Here is a 20,045-nt window from a genome sequence, read left to right as displayed (position 1 = left end):
TCTGCAGATTAGACATCACCCAAATGTTATTTCTTTTATCTCTCCTCACAGTAACCAAAACAAGAATGCCACAGGAATGATATTGGTATTCCCCAAACTTCAAGGTTTTGGAAAAACTGATCTCGCCAGTACATTTTAACAGCCTGGAATGTGTCTGGGTTTGGTTAAGTTTTTCAGGCCTGAAGATAGCTTTGTAGGAAAACCATATTGATACAGGGTGGTGGTGAGGGTTTTATTGTTTTGCACAAATTAGAGAGAATTAAATTGTAGTTCTGAAAATCTAAGGAGATTAGCTCTCCTTTAGAAACACTTAGACAATCCTGAGGAAAAAAAACATATCACATTTAAGGCTTTCCTAATCCCAAAGCTTACAACCTGTATCTGAATTTTATATACTGCATTGTCGTTACATGACTGGCTCATTGGATAAGTGCATTAAAGGTGTTCTTAATAAAGCGCTTTGTGATATCATTGCATCATGTGTAAGTTCTGTTTCAGCAGTAACAGCCTCAGTACACCTGCAGATTTGGTGGGCCCTGCTTCCAAATTTCTTGTGAATCAAACACTCCACACATCTGTATGTAGATGATGATGATGATGATGAGATAGCCTTTATTTGTCAGTTTCAATTGCCCACAACAGAGATGACAGACCTTGCTGACCATACATACAATACACAAAGCCAGCTCCAATCAGCCAGAACGTGGTTCCGAATTGGTAGATGTTGTTCAATGTCCTCCATCGAGAGTGTCGCCAGACACATGATGCAACCGACCATCGACGACAGCAAACGTCTCAGCAGGACAATTAGGCTCTCCCAAGCCCAGGAGGGTGTCAATTTCGTTACGGAATCAGTTGATCAAATCCATAATCCTTTCAGTTTTAGAGAACAAGATTGAGAGACTCTTTGAGGGTTAGAGTTAGACGAGTATTCAATTCAATTTTATTTATATAGCGCCAAATCACAACAAAAGTTGCCTCAAGGTGCTTCATAGATACAGAGAAAAACCCAACAATCATATGACCCCCCCTATGAGCAAGCACTTTGGCGACAGTGGGAAGGAAAAACTCCCTTTTAACAGGAAGAAACCTCGGGCAGAACCAGGCTCAGGGAGGGGCGGGGCCATCTGCTGCGACCGGTTGGGGTGAGAGAAGGAAGACAGGATAAAAGACATGTTGTGGTAGAGAGACAGAGGTTAATAACAGATATGATTCAATGCAGAGTGGTCTATTAACACATAGTGAGTGAGAAAGGTGACTGGAAAGGAAAAACTCAATGCATCATGGGAATCCCCAGCAGCCTACATCTATTGCAGCATAACTAAGGGAGGATTCAGGGTCACCTGATCCAGCCCTAACTATATGCTTTAGCAAAAAGTAAAGTTTTAAGCCTAATCTTGACAGTAGAGATAGTGTCTGTCTCCCGAATCCAAACTGGAAGCTGGTTCCACAGAAGAGGGGCCTGAAGACTGAAGGCTGTCCCTCCCATTCTACTTTTAAATACTCTAGGAACAACAAGTAGGCCTGCAGTGCGAGAGCGAAGTGCTCTAATAGGGTGAGTACACAAAGACATAGAAGCAGCAGCAGGGGAGATAAGGGAAGGAGAGGGTGAAAGATGCGCCCGCCTCCTCTGAGAGCCAAAGTAATTCAGATGCTGTTTAAATCATTTATTTATATTTGAAAATGTCAATATACAGTTACATATCAATATAAAACTAGTTTTTGTGTGTTGTGTGTGTGTGTGTATATGTTGCATTTTGTCTGAACCCAGCTATGTGGGAATCACAAGCCCCAATCGTCAGAGGGCTGCGTCAGGAAGGACATCCGGTATAAATCTTTGCAAATTTAAACATCTGGATCACAAAGAACATACATTTGTTTTCTATGTAGAATTTCTTGAAACTGCCTCACCTTGTCATAGTGCCTCTCTAAATGAGTAAGATCTGTCCCTGAGCAACTTTCTTTGGTTGTGTAAATGGGGTCGTGTTTATTTTTGTAACAGCCAGTCTATATATCTATATTTAAAGATCAGTTTATTTGGCACTCTGTTTGAGACAGTTTGCTATATTCAAGACGCATGCATGATAAAATGATCAGAGCAAGTTCTGGAAAGACTTATAAGACCATTTCTAAACAATTTGAAGTCCATTATTATACACCAAGAAAGTTTATTCACAAGTGGAAAATATTCAAGACACTTGTCTTCCCAGAAGTGAATGTCCCAGCAAATTTACCCTAAAACCAGACGATGTGCAGAGAAACTGCAAAAAAACCCAAGAGATGCATCTCAGACTTTATAGGCCTCAGCATGTTCAATATTAAACTTTATGACAGTACATGTAAGTGAAAAGAAACCCCCAGAAACCTCAATATGGAAAAATAAAGTTAAGACAGATTGAATCTACTATCTATTATCAACAGACTTGCGTGCGCTATCTGTAGCTGCCCATTTGGAATTACCACTCGTGACGCAGAGAGCTTCGACAGATTCAACTTTATTCTCTCCTCTTTTAGCCCTTTAAAACCGATCGGAGCGGGCACGCTCCGTTTAGCATAGCTATTTTTAAATCTCTGTAGAACTGGAACCACGTAAGGTAGCACAATAATTATTTTGCATATGAAACCGGAGGATGTTGGAATCGACGTCAGCGCAAACTATCCTATGTCCGCCATTACCTGGCCGAAACCGGAAGTGGCGTCATTTTCTTTTTTTTTGACACTGTAATTTTTATTGATAGTTTTGTCACAGTTTAAACATAGACATGTATTGCATTACAGGAGAAATATGACGTCATTTTTTTACCTTCAGGGCCTTATAAGCCTATACTTGTGTTTTTAAAAGTCGTATTTGGCTTTAATCTTTTCTGTATGGTTTCTGGGATGCTTAGAACTCAAGTTGCACTGCTGGAAATAGTTTATTTTGATGCACATGCTGTTTTTTTGCAAATTCGCATTATAATATTTATTTTCATTTTTCTTGCAGTATATAAAAATTGGTGTATCTCAAAAATAAAACTATGAAGACACTCAAAATAAATTTCCTGTGATTGGAAACTATTTTGTGCAACTTTTTATATTTACAGTTTTGAGCAATCAACCTCTTAAATTTCTCTAACTAGAAATATATGTAAAAAAAAAAAAAAAAAAAAGATTTTCAAACGATTTTTTTAGTTTAGTGCACTTTTTTTGCAATTTATGTAGTTTCTTTTGATTTAATGCATAGATATTATTAAAATTTGGGCTATAACGATTATATTGATGTATAGCAACTTGAAATGCTCCCAAAAATGGCTCTACAGCATGTAAAAATATCAAGATAAGCTCTGGCGGACTTGATTCTATGGTAGGTCTTAAAGCAGGGGTCGCAAACTCAAATAAGCCGCGGGCCACTTCTGGCACCGTCATCTCATTGGAGGGCCACTTTAGTGTCCAAGTAGTACAAAAAAACAAAACACGAAAACACCCACTAAAATGTAGTGTTTTGTTTGTTTTGTTGTGTAACAAGACAAAATTGCAAACATGAACGCAATTTTTTTTCTCACTATTAACTATCTGAAGCCTTTCAGTTTCATTTGTCATATGTAAGTCAGCACAGGGTCAACATTGCAATGAAATGTATTTGACGAGCAGAAGACAGTCACTCAGCAGTATAGTACAGTCGTTTCATTGAACTACCAAATAAACAGCTCTTTCTGGCCAGACACATGGCAGCACTTTTTGCTACAATTTTGTTTGTATTTAACAAAATAAAAATGCAGGCATAAGCGTACGCATTAGTTTTCGACTGCAAGTGAAAATTGTTTTCTTTCCAAATAAATCTCTCACTGAACTAACACAGCCAATCCCTCAACATGTTTGCACTCTCTTGTTACCTCGGCCAGGTCCGCGGCTCCGAACCGTGGTAAGGTGACCTCTGGCTAATACTTTGGGTTCTATGTCGGGCTCGTAGCCAGGAACTAGCTTTACTGTCTGGGTCAACTTTGCTAGCGAGAGAGAGGCGTTGAAAGGCTGCTCCAGCAGAACTTTATTGTTTGGGAGGAAAATACAAACACAGTGTACAGTCGAGTCTTAATAGCTTACTGGGCTCGTCAGGCACTCTTTTTGGCTGCAGTGGTTATTTTTATATTTACATGCTTCCATCTCCCATTTCTGCTTGGTAGCACCTCGTACTTTTCACTTTCCTTTTTCTCCCTCCCTCATGCTCACACATACACAGCGGGAGGGGCGGTCCCACAAATTCTTCCTGCAGCAAGGACTACACCGCCCATGAGGCTACAGTCTTAAAGGGCCATGCCTGTAACACTCTGCCATCATATTAAACCATTTTTCGTATAATAATTTAAAAAAAACATTTCTTCACATCAGTATGCCTGTCTTAAAGGGTTAAACCACGGACAATGTGGCACTGTGAAAACTATAAAGATGCAAAAACAAATGCCATTATAACATTTTAGTAGAAAGTGCAGAAATGTTCACATTTTACTATATAGAAAATTATTTTGATGAACTCAATTCATGACACTGACATAAATCAATAGCGTTTAAATCATTTATGTTACAGCATTTAATAAAATGAATTAAAGACAACCTTTCTGTCTCTTAAATGCATAAACAATCGTTTGCAATCATTAAACCAAAGTCTTTCTGCTTCCAAGTGTGCCAATCATGCTGAACCTGCTAACAACCTCCTCCATGAGCATCTCTTAGCCAGTCTTTCCACACCACAAACAAATGACATGCATATAGAAAAACACAGAATTCAACCACATTGTATAAACGTTCCCAAGTTATAGCATGTGACAGGCAAATAAAGTACAAGGTTTTACATGAATATTTCCAAAAGTAAAGTTTTTTTTTACTCTGAAGCAACGTGTTTGTGTCATTTTACTGAGAACAGAACAGGTAGTGTGACACAATAAAAGAGGAAGTGCTAAGGTACTCTTGTAAATAAAAGCACAAAGTAAAGTGGCTTTGCCATTTTGGCATTTACACTATCTTTGATCTGCTATAGCTCAAGGACAAGACCTAAGAAAAGGTTATAGAATACAGGACATATACCACCGAAATGACAAGTCGAATGGTTTCATTTTGCTAATAATTATCAGTGTCCTTTGATAAGAACAAAGTGGAGAAGTTCACCTAATGGCATTTTTGGTAAAAACCAAGAAACTAAATACTATACCAACTGGACTTGTTTTCCAGCCACAGGTCAAACACAAGTATTCTAGAGCAAAATGTGAGACTATCTGCTCAGCTGCTTAAACTTGGCCAAAAGTGGATCACAAAACATGAAAATGAACCTAGGCACAGCATCAAATCTACAACAGAATGGCTGAAAAAGAAAAGAATCGAGGCATCGCAATGGCTCGGTCAAAGACTGTGCTGTGCACCCATTTTTCTGGGTTTTAGGGAAACTTTCATAGATTTGAAAATTCATGCGGAAGAGACTTGGATGTGACCAGTTAACAGTTTAAAAGAGATCTTGGCACAAACAGAGAGTATTACGCTTCCGTTACGAATTTGTGTGGGAGCATTAAAGGCTAAACTAACTGAAAAGAAACCCCCCAGAAACCTCAATATCAACAAATAAAGCTCAGGCAGACTGAAACTTCATTATCAAAAGGTTTGCGTATTATATCTTCGATCTGATATAGCTCAAGGACAACACAGAAGAAGAGGTTGCAGGATATAGAAAACTTTTAATCATTTTAATGATGTCTGACCAGCATGTAGCCCCCGAGCTGGAGACAACTTGGGTTAAATTTGTGATTTATTAAATTTTGGATTATTTTAAACATCCTACCTTAAACTCAAACCTTTGTTATTCGAGTGTGGTGCTTCCACTAAACCTGAGAGAAACTGTAATGTGTTGGTTCCTACATAACTACAGACCACTACAGGCAGTTATTATTTTTGTAGAGGTTGTCATTCACTGACAAGCTGAACTAAATTCACCGTGATGTCGTCTCACATTGCATTTTGTTTCTTTGCTATAATTGTTTTAAGAACGGCTCTAAACTAAGAACCTTATTTCATCTCAGTCACTTTCATCAGTTCCAGTTTAGAGTTGAAACTTTTATGACATTCAAGTGCATTATTCATTGAGATTTGTCAGTCATACTTGGTATTTAAAAAAGGCTCATAACGTGTGCTTGTGAGCTGCTCTTTTTTGCAACTTTGTTAGTCACATTCTAATTCAAAGTCCCAAGCCTCATCTATATTTCCCACATTTCCCAAAAATATGGCTATATTTGAGTCACTGAAAGTCCCCTGAGTGTAATAGGAACGTGGCATTAGGTATCTGGTTTTGGCTGGGTGAAGCACAGATACTTGAATGTGTATAGGTGGATACTTGGGGCAGGAGAGCCAGAGGTGTTACTTCAGATATTGCATCATGATGATGAAACACTGCCTTGTAGCCTAGACTAAGCCGCCGCATTAAAACTTTCACTTCCGCTTGAACAAGAGAGATTTACAAAAGCAGGAGAACGGAAGTTTACCAACTGTGTGGGGATATGACACATGCCGTAATGTAAAAATGTCGCAATGAAACCTTTTGTTATCCAGATACCGGACAATAAATAGTTAGCCTTTTTTGAATAAATGTTACTATTGTTTCTAAGATGATAAGATGAAAGCCTAATCATCAAACAAAATATCTTTATTTATAGATATTTTAATTTCAGCATGTAAGACCAAACATGTATTTCTGCCCTACATAAGATTATAATGGGAAAAACAACACTAAAAACACTCTGTCAACATGTTTCCAACTTAGGATGGCATTGTGTGTGAAAGTATACTACTTAAAGCACATGTAGTTCCTGTCTATTCATTTTAAGCTTTAGCCTGTAGAAAAAAGACAGTTAGGGTCAGATGAGGATTGGAGCACTGTTCATGGTATGAAATTACACGTTACTGTCTTTCTTGATCACTTCTGCCTCAATTCTCATAGCAGAAAAGTCATTCTCACTACTTTTAGTGCACTTCTCAAATCAGTAAAACATTTCCTCACCCACTTTAGACTTTTTTTTATTGCTATTACACACACTGGTTCCTACACGTACTTCACTACGAAAGATATTTATTAGTGTGTTCATGCACTTCTCACTTGAATATGACAACTCATCAAAACAGACTTTTTGTACTTTTTTTAGTCTCAACTCTAGATTTCTGACTTTCCTCACTACTGTCCAGCAATCTAGTAGTGTTTTCAATTAAATTACTTCAAGCTTTTCTCAAATATGTGTGAAAGAGCAAATCCCGTAACACATTTTCAGAGAATTTCTTGCAACAAATACAAATAAAAACCTACAGTCTTGTATCACAGCTGCTCAACAAAACCACATCCCAAGGATGCTCTACTCGACTGGTGAGAGTGGGAGGGTACGCTTTTTAGTCTTTTATCCTCTGTGCAAAATGTAGCCTCGGTTTCCTGTTCTTACCTGACAGGTGAGGCCCCCAGTGCGGCCTACTGTTGTTATAGCCCATCTGCTTCAAGGCCAGATGTGCTGTACCTTCAGAGATGCTTTTGTGCATAACTTGTTTTTAATGAGTGGTTATTTGAGTAACTGTTGCCTTCCAATCAGCTCAAACTAGTCTTACGATTTTCCTCTGACATCAGCAAGGTATTTGCAGTGAACTGACGCTCCCTGTCCTCATTCCAGATGCCTTGAGGCGACTTTTGTTGTGATTTGGCGCTATATAAATAAAATTGAATTGAATTGAATTTATTGTGTTGGAAAATCCCAGGAATTCAGCAATGTCTGAAATACGGTTTGAACTTCAGCAGGCTGTTTTGGTTATGACTGCATTCATAAATGCTTTGAGTTGCTGCTGACTAGATATGTGGATTACTGTGACGAGCAGTGAAACAGGCGGACTTAATAAACTGGTTCCTGAATGTGTGTAGCATGACTTTACTGGACTGTACAGTAGTTGGTGCTATATTCTTAGATCATATATATATATATATATATATATATATATATATATATATATATATATATATATATATATATATATATATATATATATATATATATACATATATATATATATATATATTCTCGATTCCATCAGTTTTGTAAAGTTTTGAAAAAATCTTTCACATTTTATTTTTGTTTCTGAAAAACTTTTACTCTTCACTAGGCCTGCATTTTTTGTTTTTTGTTTTGTTTAGTTCTTTGCAGAACTCTTCCCAAAGTCAGTAATATTTGATGAGTTGGCTGTTAAAAGGTGATGAAAGGTTTTCATTGATTCATCACAGAGTTCAAGTGACTGACTGATTATTCATGTTTTGATAAATAATATGCAAAATGATGTTGAAATCTCCCAATTCTTTGAATCTTTAACCTTTATTTTTATTGCTGCAGCTACCAGTGTCTTCCAGTTGGGTGATTCTCAGCTTCTTTCTTCGACCTCCGGGGTTAGACCACCCTTTAGTCATTGCACAGTTCTGGGGATTATTCTGCCCCGATTTCAAACAAGGATCTGTGTGTTTTGGGTTCACCGGCGTGTCCCCCTTTTTGCCAAGAGCCTCTCGAACCTCGTTGGTCTGGTGTTCCTGGTTTTCGCCAACCCCTTCATGGTTATTGCTGTGTTTGTGGGATCCATCTTCTCCAGGAGCCCAAACGTCATGACACTTGACCCCAGTTGCTGTCTCGGCTGTCCCTACATCTGTCTCTGCTGTGAAGGGTCCTCACATCTCCGTGTCCCCGTCTGGTGTCTCTTCCTTTCTCTGCAAGAGACAGAAAACCAAAACACCTCTCTCCCTAGCCTTGATAATCTAATATTGTTATCCATTGTTGTTCTAATGATTCAAATTTGGTTTAAAATATTATGTTCAGGACCTATTCTAATCATAATCTATGTGTGTGTAAAAGAAATCAAAAATTATTGAACCCTTTCTAAGTCTAATACATTATAAGCTTAAGTTTTACCATAGCTAAATTATTAAACACAGAAATAACGTCATAAGATGTTCATAAAACCATTGTTTGATGTTCGGACTCAACTCCCCCTTTTTGACACACTCCCATGTGTCAATTCATTGGAGCTAGACAATTAAAAGAGAAGGTTGGTGACATCATATCTCAGAAAGTATCAGAAATTCTTCTCTCGAGTACCGTTGCTCCAGCCTTGTCATCCCTGAGGATCTTCGATCCCGAAAATGTCCCTTCTCCTCATGTAATAAAGTCTGTCATCCTTCCATGCCCTGGTAACTGGTCCATCCAGAGCTGTAACATTTTGAAATGTACATACAACAAGCCAAACCACACCTTGGTCACACCAACCCTTTTCTGCCCTGAAGATGTCCAACACCATCTTAGTCTGGACCAGGGTTGTAATAGTTTTGCAATTTTCATCAGTTTTAATCAGTTTTTACCAATTGTTTGCTAGTTTAGTTTAGTTTTTATTTTCTGAAAATCCTTAGTTTCAATTTAGTTTTATTTGTGTTTTGCAAAAATTAAGTGTAACAAAATCCCAGTTCCATCATATCAGTCATGCTCTTCTGGTTATCCTTGGGTGTTGAGACTAATAACTATTAACTCTTGCCGCACCGTGTGGTCCTAATTTTGGTTGAAGTGAATTGATAACCTTTTGAAGGCGATTGTTTCACACCTTTATTTAGATGTCCCAGTCCTGTTGTCTCGGGATACATCACGCTGCCTTATCTGGGGTTAGCTGTTTTCTGGGGATGCGGGTTGAGTGGGTGAGCTCTTCAAGGAGGGGGAGTGTGCTCCCCCTGATGAGGTCTTCTAGGTAAGCTAGGTTAGCCTTCTTGTGTGGGCTTTTCAAGTGCACTTTAAGGTTAGTGGGACTTTTAGTTTTATAAATGTCCCTCATGTCCCCCTGATGACCCAGTATTTCATTTTTGCACACTGTAGTACACATTTTAGTTTTTGCTTGTAGCTCGCATACTCTACTTGCCACTCCTCTAAGTCCTGATGTTTCTTAGAGAAGGCAACAGTACCTTTAAAATTATATCACATGTGTGGGGGTGTGGCCTTGCCAATTGTTTTGCCCACCTTTTCAAAATGGCTGGCGTGCCCACAAGCACATTTCATGGAAAAAGAAAGGTAAGCTTGATATTTACATTTAAAATGTTTTGTTAAACTCAGATTTTTATTTTATTCTTTTTGCAAGTACCCCTCCTCGGTGGCGAGAAACTGTTGGTGTGGTCAAGTGGGTGCTCTGGAAACAAACGCTCAGGACAGAACAGTTATCAGTCATGTACTTCCTACAAATTTTGCATATGTTTTATTTCATATTGATCCTCTGAGTGTAATGGTACATTTTAATTTGAATTTATCCAAACTAAACACAATATTTTCTTTATTTACTTTGCTCTTGTTCTTTTTCAGTACCACATCCTATCAAATGTCCCTGTCGATTATATTCTACATTTAATAACTTACTATTTCAAGTGAGAACCTAAATCACGTGGACCAATGTTTATTATTGCATATCTCTATTCTGAATGTGGCCAGTCATTCATAGGTATTGTTAAATTTTGGCGATTTTCCTCTATAAAATTTAATTGACTTTTTTACAGTGGCCTGCTGTGGTTAATAGTAACATATTCCAGTCATGAGTGATATCAATAGTTATCTCCACTGTAGCATTTGGCATTCCCAATAATATAACATGATACCTTAATCAAAACACAGCTAATATAGCACAGTTTTCTTAATGCAAACATCAGTAACTCAAAATCAGCAACCACAGTGTTAAGTCTGCAGTTCATACTTATGTGAAGCTAGAGTCTCCTCCTCCAGTCTCTCTTATCCTCCTGCTCCTGAAAAAACAAAACAAAACAAAGCGAAGCATCCACCCTTCTCTTGTCGGCTGGGTGAATTGTTTATTGGCATTTACTAATCCTAAAGTGGGTGCAGTCATTGTCTCAGTATCAAGTCAGTCAAAGCTTTTAGTCGTCAGTCCATCACAGTCCATTCACATGCATACCTCCATACACATTCATACCAGATGTTGCTGATAATCTAATAATGAGAAGGCATGTTATACATAGACTGCACGTTTCAAATAACACTTGTATTTATTTTGTTTGAATTACACTATCAGTAAGTCAGTATTCTATCCAAATATTGACTTGTGACACCAGTTCCATCAAGAGTGAGAACACATTTATACAAGTACGTGTAGTGAATAATACCAAAAACCCCAAACAAATCATACCTGCTGATATGGAATCAAGGGAATAAATTCCTAAATTATGTAATTATGTAAATAATTTATGTAAATAAAATATATTTTTAACATTTTTTTGTCCAAAAAGTCGTTTTTAGACAAGCATATCCTGAGACAGCGTGTGTGTGCGTGTGCTGAAAATGTTTCAAACTTGAAGCTTTCATGGAAACAACACAAGTAAAAGCTGAGAATCACATTCCCAATATAGTAGTGACATTTAATTACAGGTTTTCAATCCATATAATGCACAGCATACTGTACAGTTACAACCATGATATGAACAAAATACAAAGCTTGACCAATACCAACATAGTTACAATTAACAATACCAAAACTATATACACACAGTTTCGATTTTCAAAGCAACATTAACAGAACAAAGTGTCATTTGACTTTTTACATGATTTTAACACCTTCAAATATTCTGTTTTACAATCTTTTAAATATAGCTTTTTGTGCTAGGTGGATTATCTTCACAGGTAAAGGTAGTCAATCAGAGAAGAAGATGACAAGAAAGGAAACTTTTTCTTGTGAAAGTGAGATTTAAATAATTTTTGTGGTGAAGTGTTTGAATGATGGCTGGTACAGAGGACGATCACACTATGAGTGTGAGTTGCTGTCAAAATATTATATTCCTCCTAGAGCAAAGCTGTGAATGACTCTCTAGTCTTTCGCCTGCTCACCCAGTTCCCGAGAAAAGTCGCATCCGCTCTTTGGAGAGTTCATAAAGCCACACCCACTCTACCCAGAGCAGACATATCAAACACGAAACTGCTTCTCTTGCCATGAAACTACTGCATGAGTACAAATCTTGATGTAGATAAACTGAACATCTGCAGACTCAGTTGAGTACAGTTGAGTGCCACAAAAAAGCTGAGAGTTTTTCAAATTCAAACTGGTATCAGCTTAATTAGAGCTCATAGACATGGAAAGAGTTGTCTGTGTAATTAGACTTGAATCTAACACTCACTGTAGTGTTCTCAGCAAGCATGACTCTACAAAACAGAAACACTTCTTCGGATATAATTTGCTTTGTTTCCATTTCTATGGTGTTCCCCTCTCTCCCCTGCTCCAGCACAATTTCTTCTTCGGTGACCGGTTTTGGGACCTTCACCCATCCGTAGACAAGATAGGTTCCAGTTTTATTAGCTGTGAAGATGTCATATCTTCCCAGCTGATCGGTCACTACAGAAGAAATGGAAATATCTCCCATTAATACAAGGCAACATTTACATCTGATGAGATTTTGGAAGCAGCTGAAATCTAAACGACACTTACTTTTTAGTTTGCAAGTCATGATGACTTTTGATGTGTCACTCAGTGCTGGAGCATCCTGTAGATAGATTAGTTATAAATATAAGTGAACGAACATATCAATGACAATTCATATATGGAAGACTTTCTATTACTGATATGAAGTGTTTCTTACCTGGTTCCATGAGGGTTTGAACAGAAAATAATGAAGGATGAAGCCCGCAGCCAGAGCCACAACTATCCCTGCCATGAAAGTCAGTGCACACTTAATCAAGCCATGTGAACCTCTGGGCTGAAGACTGTCTTCCATACAGTCTGTCTGGATTTTCACCTCCACTAGTTTATCCTGCTGTTCTGCCTGTTGTCTGTCCATATTGAGTGAAGTGTTTACTTGCTGTGTGCTGCTCTTAATATAGCCCATTTCTTCCCACGTACAGACAGTGAAAGTGGGAATCCCGAGCTCAATTCCCTCCCCATGCAATAAAAAGCAAATAGAAAGGGACAAGGGAATCCCTTTACACCCACGCATAAGAGCTGGTTTAATGATTACCCTTTTTCTTTTTCTGTTTTTGTTTACGGCAGTTTATTTTGGCTATCTGCCAAACTCTTTCAGGATCCAAAAAACATGAGGTTGACGTCTCCCTAGTGGAATGGGAAAACGAAAAAGCCAATGTTTTGTACTTGTTTAATTTGGAATTTTCCATTCTGTAAAACCAGAGGATGACATAAAAGGTTAATGGGATTTTTAAAAATCTTTTTTTTGTGCACTGTTGGAAGTCAAAGTAAAAAAAAAAGTAATTATACAATTGTGTGTTATTTCTGAATTTAATACAGTTCTGCATTACAGGACCATATAAAGTGATATTGGAGTGCCTCACATCCAACAATACGAATGTACTGCATCTCCACTAGTAGTGTCAGTGTTAATGTGCGCTCAAATAGCATGTGGGAGTACAGACATTTAAGCAAGAAAAGATTAAAGGTGTAGCTACTTTGGCTAATTCATGTTCACAGTAAGCATCTGCTGATGTTACCCCCAATTCCACACCTGCTTGAAGCTGGAAAGGCATGTAGGTCTGACTGTCTACAAATGGAAATAAATTTAGCCTTGTGGCACACGCTCTAGTTTTACTGTGTTGTGCTGTTGTGCGCATGTGATATGCAAGACTGGGAATGTTCTATGCTTTTATTATAGCCTATGCATATCAGTTTGTCTATATTTATAACCAAGATTAAGCTTAGATCGCCTCTTATGATCTGCTAATGAAGAGTTTACATACTTGTTATGAACAGATGTATTGCTATTGAGCTTCTGGGATGCCGTTATGTCCGGTTGTGAAATGATTAAATGGTGAAATGATCATTACTGGATATTTTGAATTTAATTGTGGAAAAACTGACTCACATCCCTACTGCAGCTTTGTTTGTAAAGACCTGTGAAGACCTGCAAAGACGGATGCAATTAGTTATTGTCACCTGAAGACTGGGAAAGGAGACGATTGTGAAATGATCTCTGGTGGAGAAAATAAAGGAGATTATTGTGAAATGATAAAAGGGATATTAGTCAGATATTTAGCATTTAATTCTGGAAAACTTGACTTATATCCAGGTTGTATGTGGGAATAATTGTAAAGGCCTGTTTACTGTACATGCTCGATGCCAGTTTGGTATTTTTCTTGCACTTTGAAGCTCCTGTCTCCTCTGGTGTCTCCTATGACACTAGTCTAATATATGCACTGCATGTAGTGTGAATTATGTCACAGAATTAACGATTCAGTGAGATTGCACAATGACACTTGGCAGGAAGCATTTATTTCTTATACATGCACTGTCTTGTCTTTTGGCTTCACCTGTTTCACTCAAGTCCACATTTAAAAAAAAAAAAAAAAAGCTCGACTGAAACAAAGATAAACAAGAACACGAAAATGGTATTTCCATCTCTCTCTCAGTCTCAGTCTGTTTTAGGTTTTCTGTTTCACCTATTTACCAGGAAATTCCTCCAACAGAGAAACTGACTGCATTTACATCACATCGTGTTATTGTTCCACCCACGTGTACAAAGGGGTAGCTCTTGCATCAGCATTGTTTTATACCTTTTGGCCTTATTCCAACTAGTAAGGTTGGGTCACAAGCTTTAAGACTTGACTGAAGCTACAGACACACACACATGCATGCACGTACGCACACAGACAAGAACTCCTTGTTTGTCTGGCTGTTAATGCATCCCAGACTTCTGCACTTCCTTATCACATTTGTGTCTCCTCAGTTTCATTGACGATCAGATGAGAGGTTACGTCAGGTTTCACACAGCCTTTTACAGATTTCCTAAGTAAATCCTCAGGGGAAATTAGGCTGTATTCAAGTTTCAAAACACACAGTATAAAAATACAGCAGGCTGGTTACATATTATATATTACAAATATTCAATTCAATTCAATTTTATTTATATAGCGCCAAATCGCAACAAAAGTCACCTCAAGGCGCTTCATTCCCCTTTATTTTACGTGTGCCACTTTTCCATGAAATCTCATTCGTGTTACAACGTGCAGAATTTCAGTAACCAGAGAAAATGAAACTTGCTCCAGTCTATCAGACAGTGTGGTTAGACAGCTAACCAAACTGACATCATGCATTTCTGGTAACATGTGCCATAACCATGCCCGAAGCGAGCTGTAAGGTCACAGAGGAAAGTGTCACCTAGTTGTGTTTAGAGCTGTCACAGAGTAGCCTCCTGTGTGTAGGAGTTGTGAGAGCACATGGTTTGTGTGTGAAGCAGCATACCATTTGATGAGACAAAGCAATCTCCATTAACTCATTTCCCAAACTGCACATTCTCACTTCCTCTACTCATGTCGTAGTCCCTCCCACCGAAGATGTGAGAAGAGGAGGTGAAGAAGAGACACAAGGAGCAATTGTTGAAATTAAATATCCTTGTCTGGGAGCCATCAGCTTAAGCAGTGTCAGTTATATAATAACTACCTCTCTCCTCTGATTTCACGATGCATTTTAGGAAATGAAACATCTTTCAACATGATGTATTGAAAGTGGGTCATAGACACGAGAACAGAGGACAGGAGGAGTCACAGTTAAATAACAAAGGTGCTTTGTCACCATCCATAGGAAATATACAAAAGAGTAAAGGCGAATGGCTGACAACATGTTAAACATGCATACTGTGGGCTTTATGAAGTCTACTGCTGTGATAACAGGCCTGGGTTAGTTATCACTTTACAGAAATCACTGATTATGCTGCATGTTTTCAATAATTGCAGGCAGAGTAAAGATTTAAAATTTGGGGTAATCAATAGATAATAAGTGTCTTTGTTTTTGTGAAAATGAAAAGTTAGTTTGGAGCCTGCAACAGGGTTGTGGCAGCAGCATGATGCTGGAACCAAACATTCAGGTAAGGCTAGTAAACAGGAAAGTAGTAGCTGTAAGCGAGGCAAACCTGAAGCTGACCTGTGAGCATTTCTCATTGTGTGAGCTCACGGAATAATCTGACAAGGTGTGGTTGCACAATCCGGAGATCATATACTGTGGGCGTTGTAGGCGGTAAATGAGATTACGAAACTGAGGTGTCATATCCAGGGACCAGGAAGAAAACGAGAGGAAATTATACCCTAAAATAGAATGACAGACGATTAAAACAAGACTGGATTTCTCTGGAAGCATGAGACTGATCATGAGCATGATTCAAGTTGTGGTTATTTCAAGGTTTTTTCAGTTAAATGGCCGAGACCAGAACAGAAATGAATCACCATAAATGGAGCACAGGCCTCTTTACTTATTTTCAGTTTCAAACCACAAATATTTAGATCACATCTTAAAAGAAGCGATGTGAACAAGTTTGGGGGCATTTGCAATACATATGCATAATTCAACGATCACAAATAGCAAATGTTCATCTAGGAGTTAAGTTGGGGTGACATTTACACACAGGCTTGTGGAGAATCCTTTACCTTATGTTGCAAGCATACAAAACTACAGAAAGTTGTATGCATTTCCATCTGGGTCAGTCGTGCTGCAAGGACAAGAAATTCTTTGCTGTCAAAGCAAAAATGAATGGACTGTTGAAATATTTGAAATGGGCCGGGCTTGCGGGGTTGGAAAAGAGTGTCTGCATAGTCTCATTGTTTGCACTATTGATAACAAGCACAGAAAGTGACAGGCTACAACTATTTACCCACAGTTTCTGCCAAACAAAGTGGTTGAGATTAATTGGCTTTCACTAAAATGAATTGGTTGGCATTCAAAGATAAATTACATTGTATGTTATGCTGAGTTCATAAGTTCTTATGACTATTTCATGACTCCCACCATGGCCGAGTCATAGAGAGTAGGGCAGATCATTTATTTATACAGTTACAGTTCATTTTCACTAAATTTCTGTTAAAGGTAGCTTGCTTACTTTATTTCTCCCCTCCAAAAAAGACCAAATCTGTATTTCACATTCTTACAATTCATAAGAAAATACAACATCGATTGTTAGCTGCTTATTGCATGTGTGTTCTAGAAATTTAAAACCCAGTTTAAAGACAAGAAGTCATTTTTGATGTTTTCAACTAGGCAGGTTTCACCACTGTACAGTACGCAAGGCATTAATGAGGCTATTGTGTGGCAGAAAATTATGAAACTCTTTTTCACAATAAATGTTCCAAGAATACTGTATCATTTGTCATGATCTGCACGCTTCATCAGCTAATTGTGATGAAACTACAAAGCCTTCCTGTTGCATTAACTCTGCAATACTGTTAATTCTGTTTCTGATCCCTGAAACCGCAGTGAGCTCTGCAGCAGAGCTGGCCCTCCTGGCATTCATCATAATGTTTGTTTTAGAGATGGCACGATACCACTTTTTTATGTCCGATACCGATACCGATATCATAAATTTGGATATCTGCCGATACCGATATGAATCCGATATAGTGTTTTTTAATCAACAAAACTGTTTTTTAAAATATCTTGCTGCATTTTGCAAGTCTGCAAGTTCATACTCAAGTTTAAAACAACAACTACACTAAAGCTATTCTGTTATACCTGTATACAAAAAAAATATTTCATAGTTCAGCAATACTGATCAATCTAATAAACTTAGACCTACACCATCCTCCCTATTCTGGTATTTTAAAGAGTACTTAGCGTAAATATTAAGCAACCTAACTAATAGGGTTCCAACTCCCAGCAACAACAAAAATAAATAAATAAAAAATAGGGAACCACCCCTCACGCTCCACCTCATGATGCTTAATCGACGTAATCAACCTTAATTTGATGCAGTGTGAAAAAAAAATGCACAGAAATCAATTCTTTTTCAAGAAATATTAAATAGATTCAACATCTTTCTTCAACAAAATTGCAGACTGCACAGATGGTACCTTCCCAAAGTAAAAAGTACTATAGCTTACTAGGGTATATATATTAGACTTAATAGTCACTATATACAGTAATTGACTTCTATTCATTTTACATCAAATTAAAACTTTGGGTGTCAGATAATTATTTATTAAAAGCTCGACATTTTAAATGAGAATAAGAAAGAAAAGTATGTCTTTGTGCCCCCTTTTCCCAGTTAATGCCCTATCGGCCCCCCTGGCTAAACTTTGCTAGATCCGCCCCTGCACAGTTACCAGCGTCAGCTACGTAGAAAAAGATCCTGGAGTAGAAAGTAATATTAAATAAATTGTAACAACAGCTGATCAAGCTTAAACGTGCTGCTGTTGTTCAGCCGCTGGTTTCCTCTGTCTGGTGCAAAGTGGACCAAAAACAAACAAGAGAGACGGACTCACGACAGAAAAGCCGATCAGCTGATCATTTAAGCAGTTTCACGATTGAAGTAGCAGCCGGAGAGCGAGAGGCAGTCGCTCGTTAAGCTTAACGTGGGAATGCTTTACAAACATTCAGAGATGGACTTACACACGTGCTTTACTTCTCTCCGGATAACTTTGTCGGAGATGAAATGCCAGGTTGCTAGCGAAGCTCCAAATGCTATCCAGACCACCGACAGGTCCTGCATGCCACAGCCGCTCTATCACGTGACGCATACTGCTCCGACTGCTAACGTTCTGAGGTGAGTTACGGTGTGTTGCAAGTTTTGTGAGGTGCTTTCGTGATATTTAATGGATCGGATTACATTTTTTATTTTTCTCCGATATCCGATCCAGTAATTTAGGTCAGTATCGGACCGATACCGATACGTAATATCGGATCGGTCCATCTCTAGTTTGTTTAGAAACTGCACTTGAGGAATCATTCTTGAAATGTGGCTTGTGTCAACAGAGGCATTCATGGAGAAGCTGAATATGGCTTTTTACTGTACTAGTAAAAACTGAATGTATTAACACTAGAACTGCCAGCGGGGGTCATTTTGACCGCGTCCCACAACAACAGCAGCAGTGATTTCTTAAAGAAGTTGTTAATTTTCATCTATTTTTTTATTATGAATAAAATTTGACAAAAATATATATTTAAGATTAAATGTTAGGGGTTTCATTAGTTTAACAACTTACTTAGACTCATTCTTATACTCCATCTCACCCAATCCCTACCGTCTTAGTCTGTCACATCAATTGTCTTCATGTCCTTCACTGCTTCTATGAATCTTCTCTGTGGTCTTCCTATTTTCATTCCACCTTTCAGCTCCATAAACACCATCTTTTTCCACCTCAGCCTTGTCTGAGGTGGAGGTTGCAGAGGTTGAGGTCAAAGCAGGGTTAGCAAGTGCAATATCTCCAAATCATACATCATAGCAGGTGTCACTACCATCTTGCAAACCTTCCCTTTCACTCTTGCTGTCCTTTTGTGACAAATCACACCTCCGCCCATCTCCCCTCCAGTTCTAGTTTATCTCACACACACCAAAATTTTCTGTGTAACCAATAAACTCATTTTAGGAAAAGTCGTAAAACATGAGATGATAAAGTTTTATTTTAATAGAGTCGCATAATTTTTTAAATGCTGATGATCTGATGAATGTGGTTAACAGTCCATTTTCAAATGTTTTGGTCTGATATTTAAAATATGTTATGTTTTAAAACATATGATCAAAAACAATTAAACTAGTAAACTGTTAATAAAAAGTTAAATTAAACATAATAACCTTTTAAATATAATCGACCTTATTCCAGCTGAGGCTTTCTTGTGTCAGGCAAGATCTAAGTGCACCACAGTAATCCAGTCACCATGGAATAACCCAATGAATGACACAGATAGAAATGTATTGAGCTTTGATTCACAGTAAAAATAAACATACATATAAAAAAAAAATTAAAGAAATCATACAAAAGTATTTTTTGTGTGATTTTACAGACAAAATTATTGGTCTGATAAAGATTTAGTTGAAAACTGGGCTTTCTGGAAGAGTTAGCAAACTTAGGTGAGAGGGGGAAACAGCAACAAAATCTAGGTAGGTGTAGGTAGGTTAAAGCAAAGATCTCAAAGTACATCAATGACTCAGAAGCACAGAACCTTTAAAAACATGTTTTTAAATTACATTCAGTAGTATATCAAAACCTGTTAACTACACTGAATTTCCTAATGTCAATGTTCATATTAAGTCATGAAGCACACAGGCACACAGGGAT

At 37.9% G+C, this 20,045-nt stretch overlaps 1 long non-coding RNA gene across 1 annotated transcript; it reads right to left on the bottom strand.

The window, feature by feature from the left end:
• Nucleotides 1–11,407: 11,407 nt before the first annotated feature.
• LOC145424108 (uncharacterized) lies at nt 11,408–15,467 on the bottom strand. Its single transcript, XR_013905074.1, has 3 exons — nt 12,641–15,467; nt 12,490–12,544; nt 11,408–12,396 (listed from the first exon to the last, which is right to left on the bottom strand). It is a non-coding gene; the product is annotated as an uncharacterized LOC145424108 (long non-coding RNA).
• Nucleotides 15,468–20,045: the final 4,578 nt, after the last annotated feature.

This window comes from Astatotilapia calliptera, chromosome 23 (assembly GCF_964374335.1).
Source record: "Astatotilapia calliptera chromosome 23, fAstCal68.1, whole genome shotgun sequence".
Taxonomy (NCBI): Eukaryota; Metazoa; Chordata; class Actinopteri; order Cichliformes; family Cichlidae; genus Astatotilapia; species Astatotilapia calliptera.
This window is presented reverse-complemented; position numbering and strand designations above follow the sequence as displayed.